Below are 11,483 nucleotides of genomic sequence, written 5' to 3'. Positions count from 1 at the left end.
CTTGGCAGCCTAATGTGGAAATGAACAAATACAGAGCTCGCAACCATATAGGATAAAAAGTCATGAATGCTTCCACTGTAATATGCACCACAACTCTCTGTCCTTTCATCGGTCCATGGACATATAGGTTGTTTGCATGCCCTAGCTCTTGTAAAGTGCTGCCATGAATACTGGCAGCATATTTCTGTTTTGTTTTCTCAGGGAATATGCCCAGGAGTGGGATTGCTGGGTCACATGGTAGATCTGTTCCTAGATTTTTAAGGAGGAGAAATCAACACAACATTGTAAAAAACAATTTTTTAACTTAAATTTTAAAAAGTAATGGCTGCTTCCCTTATACTAAGAATGAAGACCAAGTGATTCTCTAACTTACGTCCGCTCTTTTTTTTAATTAATTTTGATTGGAGTATAGTCGCTTTACAATGTTGTTAGTTTCTGCTGTACAGCAAAATGAATCAGCTGTATGTATACAAATATCCCCTCTACAAGTCAGCTTTTATTTATTTTTAATTGGAGGATAATTGCTTTACAATGTTGTGTTGGTTTCTGCCATACAGCAAGGTGAATCAGCCTTAAGTAAGCATTTGTTCCCTCCCTCTAGAACCTCCCTTCCACCCCTCACCCCATCCACCCCTCTAGGTTGTCACAGAGCACCTGATTAAGCTCTCTGTGTTACACAGCGACTTCCCACTAGCTATCTACTTTATTATATATGATAATGTACATGTTTCAGTGCTACTCTCTCAATTCATCCCTTCCTCTCCTTCCCCACCCCTACAAGTCAGCTTTTGTATGTGCAACTCTGTCCCCAATTATCTGTTTGATCTTCCACAAGGCACTTAACCTCTCTGAACCTCAATTTCCTCTTCTGCCAAAAGGGGATCATTATATCCGCCCTGCTTATGAGATAATACTAATGCAAAGATTAAAATAGATGCAGAAGTGCTGTACCTATATATGGTGGCTATTTAAATTTTTAAATGAACATTTTAAGGAAGGGCAATTTATATTCTATGAACAAAAAAAAGCATAAATAACAACAAAAAATCCATTAGCAATCAGCAGTGAGCTGTGCTTATAGGAATATTTCTATTTTCAGCCTGACAACATGCATCTTTAACAAATAGCTGTTATCCTAGTTAGAGTTCGCTGGCTTATCCAGGGTTTTCTGTTTGTTTTCTTTGATTTTTGCAAGTACTTGCATTAACCTTTGACTCCAAAGAGCAGACATAAGCTCCTTTTAGCACCTCGCAAAGCTCCATAAGCACCGTTGGTTGTTCTCACAGTCCCTAATAAAAGCAGCAGTGATAACAAGTGAGTGAAAGTCACTCAGGCGTCTCTGACTCCTTGCAACCCCATGGACTATGCAGTCCACAGAATTCTCCAGGCCGGAATACTGGAGTGGGTAGCCTTTCGCTTCTACAGGGGATCTTCCCAACCCAGGGGTCAAACCCAGGTCTCCCACGTTGCAGGCGGATTCTTTACCAGCTGAGCCACCAGGGAAGCCCTTGATAATAATAAACAGCATCCAAATTTGAAAGAAGAACTATTTCTGCAGCCTGGTGTTGCCCAAGCACTGCCAGAGGAATCTGGATTAATGGATTTGAGGGCTCTTAATAGAGTTCTAGAATAGGGCTGTAAAGGAGGATTTCAGTCATGTTTGCTTACCTGATGTACCAGCAGCCAAGTCAAAACTAAGCTGACCCATTAGACATAATAACAAGGACTGGAAATTAGATTTTGAAGCACGAGCAGAGGCATGAACCATCCTTACCTGATTTCCACTTCACTAGCGTCTTCTTTCTTTGTTTAGTGTTTCCTCTGTCAATGACCGGCTGATCTAGAGGAGACCTGGGTTCTAGCTCACTCACATTAGATGTATGACCCAGGGCAAGTCACTTTTCTTCTCTAGACTTCAATTATTTTGTCTTCGTCCTCTTTAAATAGACAAAAATGCAGCGTGAGTCCATAGTCCCAGCAACTTGGTTCATGGGGGGTTGCTTCCAGAACCACTGTCTTATTCTAACTTCATGGAATTCCTCTCACCCTTGACAAAACAATGCATCCCTGATGTTAGAATCACCAGGATTTTTTTCAGACTTGGCCCAGGATATCGGGGCCTGGGGATTGGCCTCTCTCCCTGAGCTTCTGATCCCGCACTAGACCTTTCTGGCGGTGCTTTTTGTACTTGCCACCCTAGCATCATGCCATAATTGGTCCCCGGGGTAAGTCTCCAGGGAAAGACAATTTATCTTCCCACCAAAATGACTAATAATTTGAAGTTTTCTCTTTAATTTCAAACTCCCAAAGCCCCATCCTACATCTTGCCACCAGGGTCTGATGGAGCTGATGCCTTGTCTCATTTCTACCTTGTACCAAAAGAAATATATTTCTTTGAAGGTTTTCTGTATCTCAGTTGAGAACTTCAACTGGGGCATTCTGCACAGTGACACCCTAGCCAAATACATGCTTGTGCTCAGTCGCTCAGTCATGTCCGACTCTTTGCGACCCCATGGATGGTAGCCCTCCAGGTTCCTGTCATCCATGGGATTCTCCAGACCAGAAGACTGGAGTGGGTTGCCTTTCCCTTCTCCAGGGGGTCTTCCCGACCCAGGGATTGAACCCAGGTCTCCTGCATTGCAGGCGGATTCTTACCCGCCTGAGGACCTGATCCCCAAAGGAGGCTGTTTTGTAAGCACAGGCTTCCCCCCCCACCCCCATGGCCAAGACTTGCTATAATTGGTGACTCTGATAGTTCACCATTTGACAGAAAGAGAATCTTCAGAGTGGAAGGGTCAAGATGATAATTGCAAAGGCAGATGTGAGGGGGTCCTGAGCAGACTTCCCCCAGGCAAACTGAGCACACTCTTAATGGTGACCTGCCTCTGCTCCAGGGCACTGCTTCTCAAACTCAGCGGGTGTAAGAATTACGCAGGGAATTGATTTAACACATGAATACTATTGTTCAACATCCATAAATTCTGATGCAGTGTCTATGCCAGAGAGCACAGGCATCTACATTGCTAACAGACACTGCAGGGGGTTCTGATAAATTAATCTTCAAAAATTAGATCTAGAGATGGTGTCTGGGGAAGCATTCTCAGGAGCTCTAGTCCTGCTAGATCCGCTGTGTTCTGTGTGCGTACGTGGGCATGATCAGTCATGTCGAACTCTTTTCAACCCTAAAGACTATAACCCACCAGGCTCCTCTGTCCATTTTCCAGGCAAGAATACTGGAGTGGGTTGCCATTTCCTCCTCCAAGGATCTTCCCACCCCAGGGATCAAACCCATGTCTCCTGAATCTCCTGCATTGACGGGCAGATTTTTTACCACTTGAGCCAACTGGGAAGCCTGTGCTGTGTACCATAAAGTAAAATAGCAAAGGCATATTCTTGAAGAGCATGGTTTTTCTGAAGCCCCATCAGTACTTCCCTTCCTTATAGGAGATCTAAGATCATCAGGGTGGGTTTTATGTTTTTTTGTTTTTTGTCATATAAATTTAAAAACATAGCTACAGAGAGGGCTATGCAGCTACTTGGTGGCAAAACAATGACGTGAGCCAAGTCAGTGCTCTACTAAGCCTGTTTGGAAGATGGCATAAGACAAGAGGATCTGGGGTAATGATTCTCAACTTCGCTGCCTAACACAATCACCTGGGAACTTTTTAAAACCTGAGGCCCCGATTGTATCCCTACACAATTAATCCAGAATATTTGAGTGTATGAGCCAGATATCCATATGTTTTAAATCCACAGTTAATTACATTGGGCAGCAAAGTTTGAGAACCACTGCCAAAGGGTTCTCCTACTTTATAAAGGCTTATGTTTATCCAGGTGTCTTAGTAGACATGCCAGGAAAGAAAATAGGCTTACCATTCTCATAAGTTTGGAAATCACTGCATACCTCATTCTCCTAGCGGAAAATCTTATGGCATATCAGCATGTTAATGGATCTATAAGGTCCAATTACTAAGAAACCTTGTCAACATTCTTTAACCCACCATTTCCCAAAAGTATTTGACCACAGACCTTTTTCACTGAAAGCAGATTAACACCCTGCAGAACTAGAGTTCCTAGGGAAAGGATATCCTTAGGCAGGGCAGCTCTAGAAAAGCTCAGCAGTTGACCAAATGCCATCAGCAGAGCAGTAATCCTTCCAAAAAAGGCATCTCTTGATGACTCAGCTCAGGATCTGGCTGCTTTAAGTCTCAGTCAGACTGGCTGCCCCTCAAGCAATCACTCCTGCTGGGAAAGGAATTTGGAGGGGAACAGAAGGAGAGCCGCATCCTTCTAGATGGATGTCTCAAGAGCGATGGAAGAGGAAACCATTGCCCTTTAAGAAAGACTTTTCCTTCAGTTATTAGGTGTCCAGTGGCTGAGCCTCCGCGGTTTTGGTGAAAGCAGGGCATATCGTCAGCTTGTTACCATGTCCAAGCCCACTGTGCTCACTGCACAAGAGGCCAGTGAATCGCAGGGATAAGGTGTTGAGGCAAAGAATCCAACCTTATTCAGAAAACTGGCTGATTGTGAAGATGGCAGGCTAATGTCTCAAAATAACCATCTTTTGGGGGTCCAGATGCCAGGTTCTTTTATGGATCAGAGATAGGGAGAGGTGAGAAAACAAAGTGAAAAAGGTCATTTAGTCTTGCATGTATCTCCTAAAATGGCAAGCCTCAGGAAGGGGAATGTGTTAATTTCTTCCTTCCTACCATCTCCAGGTGGACAGGGTTCTGAACAAAGGCACTTTACCTTAATGGTCAGGCAGAGGGACGGGATTCTCTGAGCCAGGCCATTATATGTGATTACGATAACAAAAGTGGCCAAAGAAACAGATCTAGCCCAGAAGAGTGAATTTTGACTCCTCCGTGTTTCAAGCTCTTCCCCTGGGATCCATCTCTACTATTTTCCCCCATCCATACTTGGGTGGGTCTCATGCTAGAGTGAGGCTGAGGATAGCCTACATGTATGTGTGCTTAGTCGTGTCTGCCTCTTTGTGACCCCGTGGTCTGTAGCCCACCAGGCTCCTGTGTCCATGAGATTTTCCAGGCATGAATATTGGAGTGGGTTGCCATGTCCTCCTCTAGGGGATCTTCCTGACCCAGGGATTGAACCCCTGTCTCACCTCTCCTGCATTGGTAGGCAGAATCTTTTACCACTAAGCCAACCAGGAAGACTGAAGATAGCCTAGCGCCCATAAGTTTGCTGTGGAAAAACTCATCTTGCTGTAACAGCTTATCATGGTATCTCTGCCCTCACTTTACAGATTCTAGAACTCCAGAATTTTTATTCTTCCCTATAAGATGCCAATGTAAAGCATAGAAAGTTTGTCTCAGGCTATTGCATCTTCCTTAGCCTTGGCACCCATTTCCATATCTCTCAGTTACCTGGTTCTCAGGCACTCACTTCCCATCCTAATTCATGCTCAGAGACATCTCTGAGATGGTCCTCTTCTGAAGAAAGTGGCTGACAATGCATAATGTGGGTTCTCTAAAGTGTAAAAATCATTTACACTTTAACAGAATTAAAGCCTGGATATATAGAATGCCATATGACAAAGGGACTCAAAATGCTCTCATTCCAACCTCTCCCCAATTTTGCAGAAGGAGAAATCGAAGTATAGACTGGGAACTCTCTTATGGAAGAACACACAGCTGATTAGCAGCAGTCACCATCCAGCTTTCCTTCTGTCATATCCTACAATCTCCAGAAAAGTTTGTCAACTTAAAAAAATATTCACAACCTAAAAGATGAGTTATGTTTTATTCAGTGGGAATTTTAAGACTTCAGGCCCAGGAGACAGCAACTCATATAAGCCTGAAAGAACTGCTCCTAGGAGGCAAGGTGGGGAACCAGGTTACATAGAAGTTTTGCAACAAAGGGTAGGTAGCCAGAACATCAAAAGATTATCATAAATTAAAGAAAACCAGATAGCCCAAGCTAAGGACTTTAGTGCTTCTCTATGTATGGAAAGATGCAAGAGTCTGGGCTCAAAGAAATCATTCCTTTGATGTGCACCTCAGCTATCTGGGGCCAGTATCCTGTATTTCCACATGCTGAGCTTCCTCGGGGCTCACCATAGGGAGTGACAGCAGTCTGACAGCTGCTAGTGGAAGGTATTCTTTTCCTTCCTTAGGGCTTCCTTTCCTCAGGGCTCAAGGGCTCACACTGGAAGGCTGCAATCACTGGGAGACTGTGACATCATTTGTTTACTGAGGTGGCAAGAAATAGTCCATTTCTCACAGCTAAGCAGGCTAATTTCAAGCAAAGGAATCAGAAGCTAAGACAGGGGATTTAAGAGTGAATCCAACCACATCTTGGCACCTTGAAAATTATGCCATATTGCTCAGCTCTCCTGCAACCAATGTAGGTAGTACCTGCTATCTTGTACTGTCTCCAGAAGAGCGGTGGCTTTTCTTCTCCAATCTCTTCTACTAAACAGTGTGGTCCCCAGGACTTCTCTTTCAGGTCTGGGGCAAAGGATGGTGGGATCGTCTCCTCAAGTCACTAGAGAGACCATAATACCAAGTCCCTTCTTTGATGGTTCTCGAAGGACCTGGCTTGTAATATGAAGTCTCCTTGGAGGAAATCATTTGTCAGGAGACAACTGAGAAGGGTGATGGGAGGAGTCCTATTGCCAAGTCCAGACTCTCTCAGTTCACCTCATGATATGCCAGTAAGTCTACAGATGAGGTGTTGAGGCAAGAAATACGACTTTATTCAGAAAGCCGGCAGACTAAGAAGATGTCAGACTAATATCTCAGAACAGCCAACTTATCAGGGTCTGGAAGCCAAGAACAGGATAAAAAGGAGTTTGAATTCCAAGAATGGGGATCAAAGGAAAAATGTAGACTAATAAGTAAGTGAGGCCTGTTCCTTCCTAGTGCATTGGAATTGACTAAGGTACCTATAGTCAGACAAGTGAAGAGCAAGACCCAACAGACTCTGCAAAGTTTTGTATACAGGTGGAGCTTTTGCAGAGCTCAGGGGCCAGTGCAGACAAGGATTTCCTTGTGTGTCATGGGACACAGCAATGCTCTGCCTCCCCGAGGTCAAAAGCTTTAAGAACATAGAGCGTCAACATCTATGATACAGATTCTGAAGATACCATTACGGGCAGTGGAAATGGAAGAAATCACCAAGTGGATTCTCAGGCAAGTGATGTGAGGAATGGGAGCTGTAACAGGGGGAGAAGAAGAAAGAACAAGTCATAGTTCCAGTGGTGACAGTAATTGACCAACATGTTATTGGGAGCACAGACTGATGTAAGCATCTGGGAGACGACGACAGGAGTCTGAAGAGTACTAAGAGCAGGGTCAGCTCTATGAACTGGACTATCAGGTCACTACCTGAATTTAATTATTAAGAATAAACACAATCTGGGACTTCCTCGGTGGTCCAGTGGTTGAGATTCCATGCTTCCTCTACAGGGTGTGTGGGTTTGATCCCTGATTGGGGAACTAAGATCCAGCATGCTGTACAATGCAGCCAAAAACAAAAAAAGCCAAGATACAAAAACAAAACAAAGAACATAATGTGCATTTCTTGAATAATTAGTGAAATTGTGCATCTTTTCGCATACTCATTTGTATATCTTCTTTGAAAAAATGCCTATTCAGTTCTGCCCTTTTTCATTGTGTTGTTTGTTTTTCTGATATGGAGTTATTTGAGCTGTTTGTATATTTTGGATATTAATCCCTTATCCATCATGTTATTGCAGTTATTTTCCCCATTCCTTAGGTTATCTTTTCATTTCTGTCAATGGTATACTTTGCTGTGCCAACGTTGTTAAGTTTAGTTGGTCCCCTTTGTTTATTTTTGCTTTTATTTCTTTTGCTTTAGGAGACTGAGCCAAGAAAATACTGCTATGCTTTATGTCAGTGTTCTGCCTATGTTCTCTTCTTGGAGTTTTATGGTTCCATTCTTATATTTAGTCTTTAAACCATTTTGAGTTTATTTCAACAATGGGCTATCACCTCACATCTGTTAGAATGGCTATCCTAAAAAAGTCTATAAATAACAAACATTGGGTAGGACGTACACTACTGATTGGAATGTAAATTGGTGTAGCCATTACGGAGAACACTATTATATAGTCTCCTTAAAACTAAAAATGGAACTACCACATGATCCAGGAATTCCATTCCTGGGTATATATCCAGAAAAACTGAAAATTCTAATTCAGAAAGACACAGGCACCCCAGTGTTCATAGCAGCACCATTTATAATAGCCAAGACAGGGAAGCAACACAAGTGCCCGTCAACAGATGACTGAATTAAGAATACGTTCTATGGAAAGGTCCTGGGCAGTGGTTAGGACTCTGTGCTCCCACTGCAGGGCGCCTGGGTTCAGTCCCTGCTTGGGGAACTAGGATCCCACAAGCTGCACAGCACATCCAAAAAAAAAGGATGTGCTCTCTATGGATATGTATGAATTTTACTCAGCCATGAAAAAAGAAATAATGCATTTGCAGCAACATAAATGGAACTATTATGCTTAGTAAGTCAGACAGAGAAAGACGAACACTATGTGATATCACTTATATGTGGAATCTACAAAGTAATACAAATGAATGTATAGGTAAAACAGAACAAACTATGGCTACCAAAGGGGAGGGCGGAGCGGGAGGGACAAATCAGGAGTATGGGATGATCAGATTCAAACTACTAGGTGTAGAACAGATAAGCAGTGAGGCTGTACTGTAGAGTACAGGGAATTATAGCCATATCTTGTAATAAACTGTATTGGAGTAAAATCTACAAAAATACTGAATCACTATGCTGTACAACTGATGCTAACACAATATTTTAAACCAACTATAGTTCAATTTTAAAACATTTTTAAATAAACATAATCTAAATATTGAATCCTAATTGATGAAATCATTCTTGCCTATATAGGATAGAAGAGCATTAATACTGATGTCTCTCACTCACTTTGAAATGCATCAAAAGAATAAGGTGGATTAATGGATGGACTGATGGATGGATAAATGAACAGATTACACAGGATTTAATTTCAGATATTTTTTTGTCACTGTCATGGGAGTTAGAGCTCTTACTCCAATCTCTTCCTAAGCTGCCGCTTCCTTTCCTTCTTTTCTTTCCCTGGAACTACAAGTTCTGGTTCTTTTTTATGCCTTACACGATGACACATTCATTTAAACATCGAGCATGCTATAAATAATGAGTTCCCAGAATGTTGGCACTGCAAAGAAAACGATGCTCAGGAATTTCCAATTTGGATGGTTAGGACACCCTGGCTCTGTTGAGAATTTTCCTCAGGGCCTCCAGCACTTCCTTGTTCCTCAGGCTGTAGGTAAGAGGGTTCAACATGGGGATCACCGCTGTGATCCGGCCAGAGTGATCTCCCAGATACATGAAGATGAGGGTCCCAAAGAAGAGCGACACCACAGTGAGGTGGGAGGTGCACGTGGAGAAGGTCTTGGCGCGGCCTCCTGCAGAGGGAATCCTCATAACGGCCATGATGGGAAGCAGGCAGGAACCAGAATCGCCGCCATGCAGGCAGGGATGACGAACACGGCAAACACAGTCATTACCCCTTCCTGGGTAGAGCTGTCCCCACAGGTCATCTCTAAGAGAGGTGGGCGCTCACAGAAAACGAAGGCGATCTCGTTGGGTCCACAAAAGCAGAGCGCGAAGGCCGACGCGGTCCTCACCCAGGCGCTGAGGGCGCCCGCCGCGTGCGCTCCCCTCACGAAACGCACCCGGGCCTTCCGCGTCACGGCGGCGACGTCGAGCGGGGGGCGGCGCACGGCCACGCGGCGCTCGCAGGCCGTGAGGGCCGGGCGGCAGCAGTCCGCGGAGCCCAGGAAGCTGAAGAGGAAGAGCTGGGCGGCGCGGCGCGCTGGGGAGCGGCCATCGTCTGAGGCGCAGTGACCGACGAGCAGCAGACGTCCGGGAGCGAGCGGTGACTCCGAAGGGGTTCATGGGGGTCTGGAGCCGGGGAGCCATGCGGGTCGGGATGATCAGGCCCACAGTCCCCGACAGGGTGACCAGATAGACAAACAGGCACAGGAGGAAGAGAGGCAGGGCCCGTGCAGGCAGTCGGTGAGGGCGGCGAGGAGGAGTTCCGTCACAAAAGTGAGGTTCTTCTCTGCCATGAAGCCAGGGGTACCTGAGAAGGTGAGGATGAGTAGCAAGTTATGCAGCCGTACATGGGATTTCAATCTCTTTCTGGTTTACCATGTCGAGCATGTCTTGTGGACAAAATCCAGGTGCTACGTGGGGGCTTCAGAGAGAACGGGTCTGAACTCTTACATCCGAGGCAATTCTGTGACGTGGAGTCATCTTGTATGTCAAGAAAACCAGTACTGGTGAACATTTTCAGAAAAGCAGTGCTTTATTCCCTACTAGCTGTGTAAACCCCTGCACACAGATAACCACTCAACCAGGATTTCCCTATCTCTCCAACAGGGGTTGATACCTGGGCTCCTGCCTCCCACCGAAATATCTATCTCAGGACTCCTTCCTTTGTTTTCCTCTAGGACCATAGCTCCTCCCTGATTTCACACCCTCTTCATTTCTTGCCTGGATCAAAACAAGAGCCTTGTAACTAACAGCTTCCCCTGTCCTCAGGCCGGCTTCTTGCCAATTCTTCCCCAGCGTAGCCAGAGTGATACTTCTGAGACTTTAATAGAATCCCTCTTCATTCCCCTGTTAAAAAATCCAGACACAGCACTTCTCTGGTGGTTCAGTGCTTAAGAATCCACTTGCCAACGCAGGAGACATGAGTTCGATCCCTGGTCTGGGAAGATTCCACCTGCCACAGAGCAGCAGAGCCCATGCACCACAGCTACTGAGCCTGAACTCTAACGAGAGGAGCCACCGCAGTGAGAGGCCCTATCACCACACCTAGAGAGTCTGCCCAGCTCACCCGTGCGCAGCAACAAAGACTCAGTGCAGCCAATAATTAATTCAAAAACTCCAGGCATGGTGCCCCATCAAGGACAGGATGTTCTTAGACTCCTGGGTGTGTCAGGGGAAGCCCTCCATGAGGTCTCCCCTACTTAATCCCTTGTGCCTCTTTCTCGCTTCTCACTCTTTGAACCCACAGCCACAGCCCACCCTCACCCTTTTCTCCAGTCACCTGAATTATTTGTGGCTTCTCTAATCCCCCACCTTCACTCACACCTCTGTGCTTTCCGCAGGCCATTACTACTGCTGAAACATCTTAACTTTCCCTTCCTCAGTGTCCTGCCCAAGCCTCACTCCACCTTCAGACCCCAGCTTAGAGCCTACTTCCCATAGGAAGTCTCCTTGAGACTGTCTTCCCTGGTCAGCATATGTGCCCTGGAGCTCAGCACACAGTAAACCTCAACATGCTTTTGTGCAACAGACAAAGTTATCAAGAGATATAAAGCACACTGCAGAGAGAAAGGCATTGTGCAGACCTTCAAGTGATTGTATTTATTTTTATGAAAACATTTAAAAATAAAAGCTAAACTCTTAAGAACCCAATAAAA

General features: G+C 44.9%; 1 pseudogene; it reads right to left on the bottom strand.

Annotated features, from left to right (window-relative positions):
• Positions 1 to 9,106: 9,106 nt before the first annotated feature.
• LOC147358800 (olfactory receptor 9Q1-like) lies at positions 9,107 to 10,205 on the bottom strand (annotated as a pseudogene).
• Between the last annotated feature and the right edge of the window lie 1,278 nt (positions 10,206 to 11,483).

Source organism: Bos grunniens, chromosome 15 (assembly GCF_055505025.1).
Source record: "Bos grunniens cultivar Pamir isolate PY7600 chromosome 15, Bosgru_T2T1.0, whole genome shotgun sequence".
NCBI classification, from domain to species: Eukaryota; Metazoa; Chordata; class Mammalia; order Artiodactyla; family Bovidae; genus Bos; species Bos grunniens.
The sequence above is the reverse complement of the archived record's forward strand: the minus strand, read 5'-3'. Positions and strand labels throughout refer to the sequence as shown.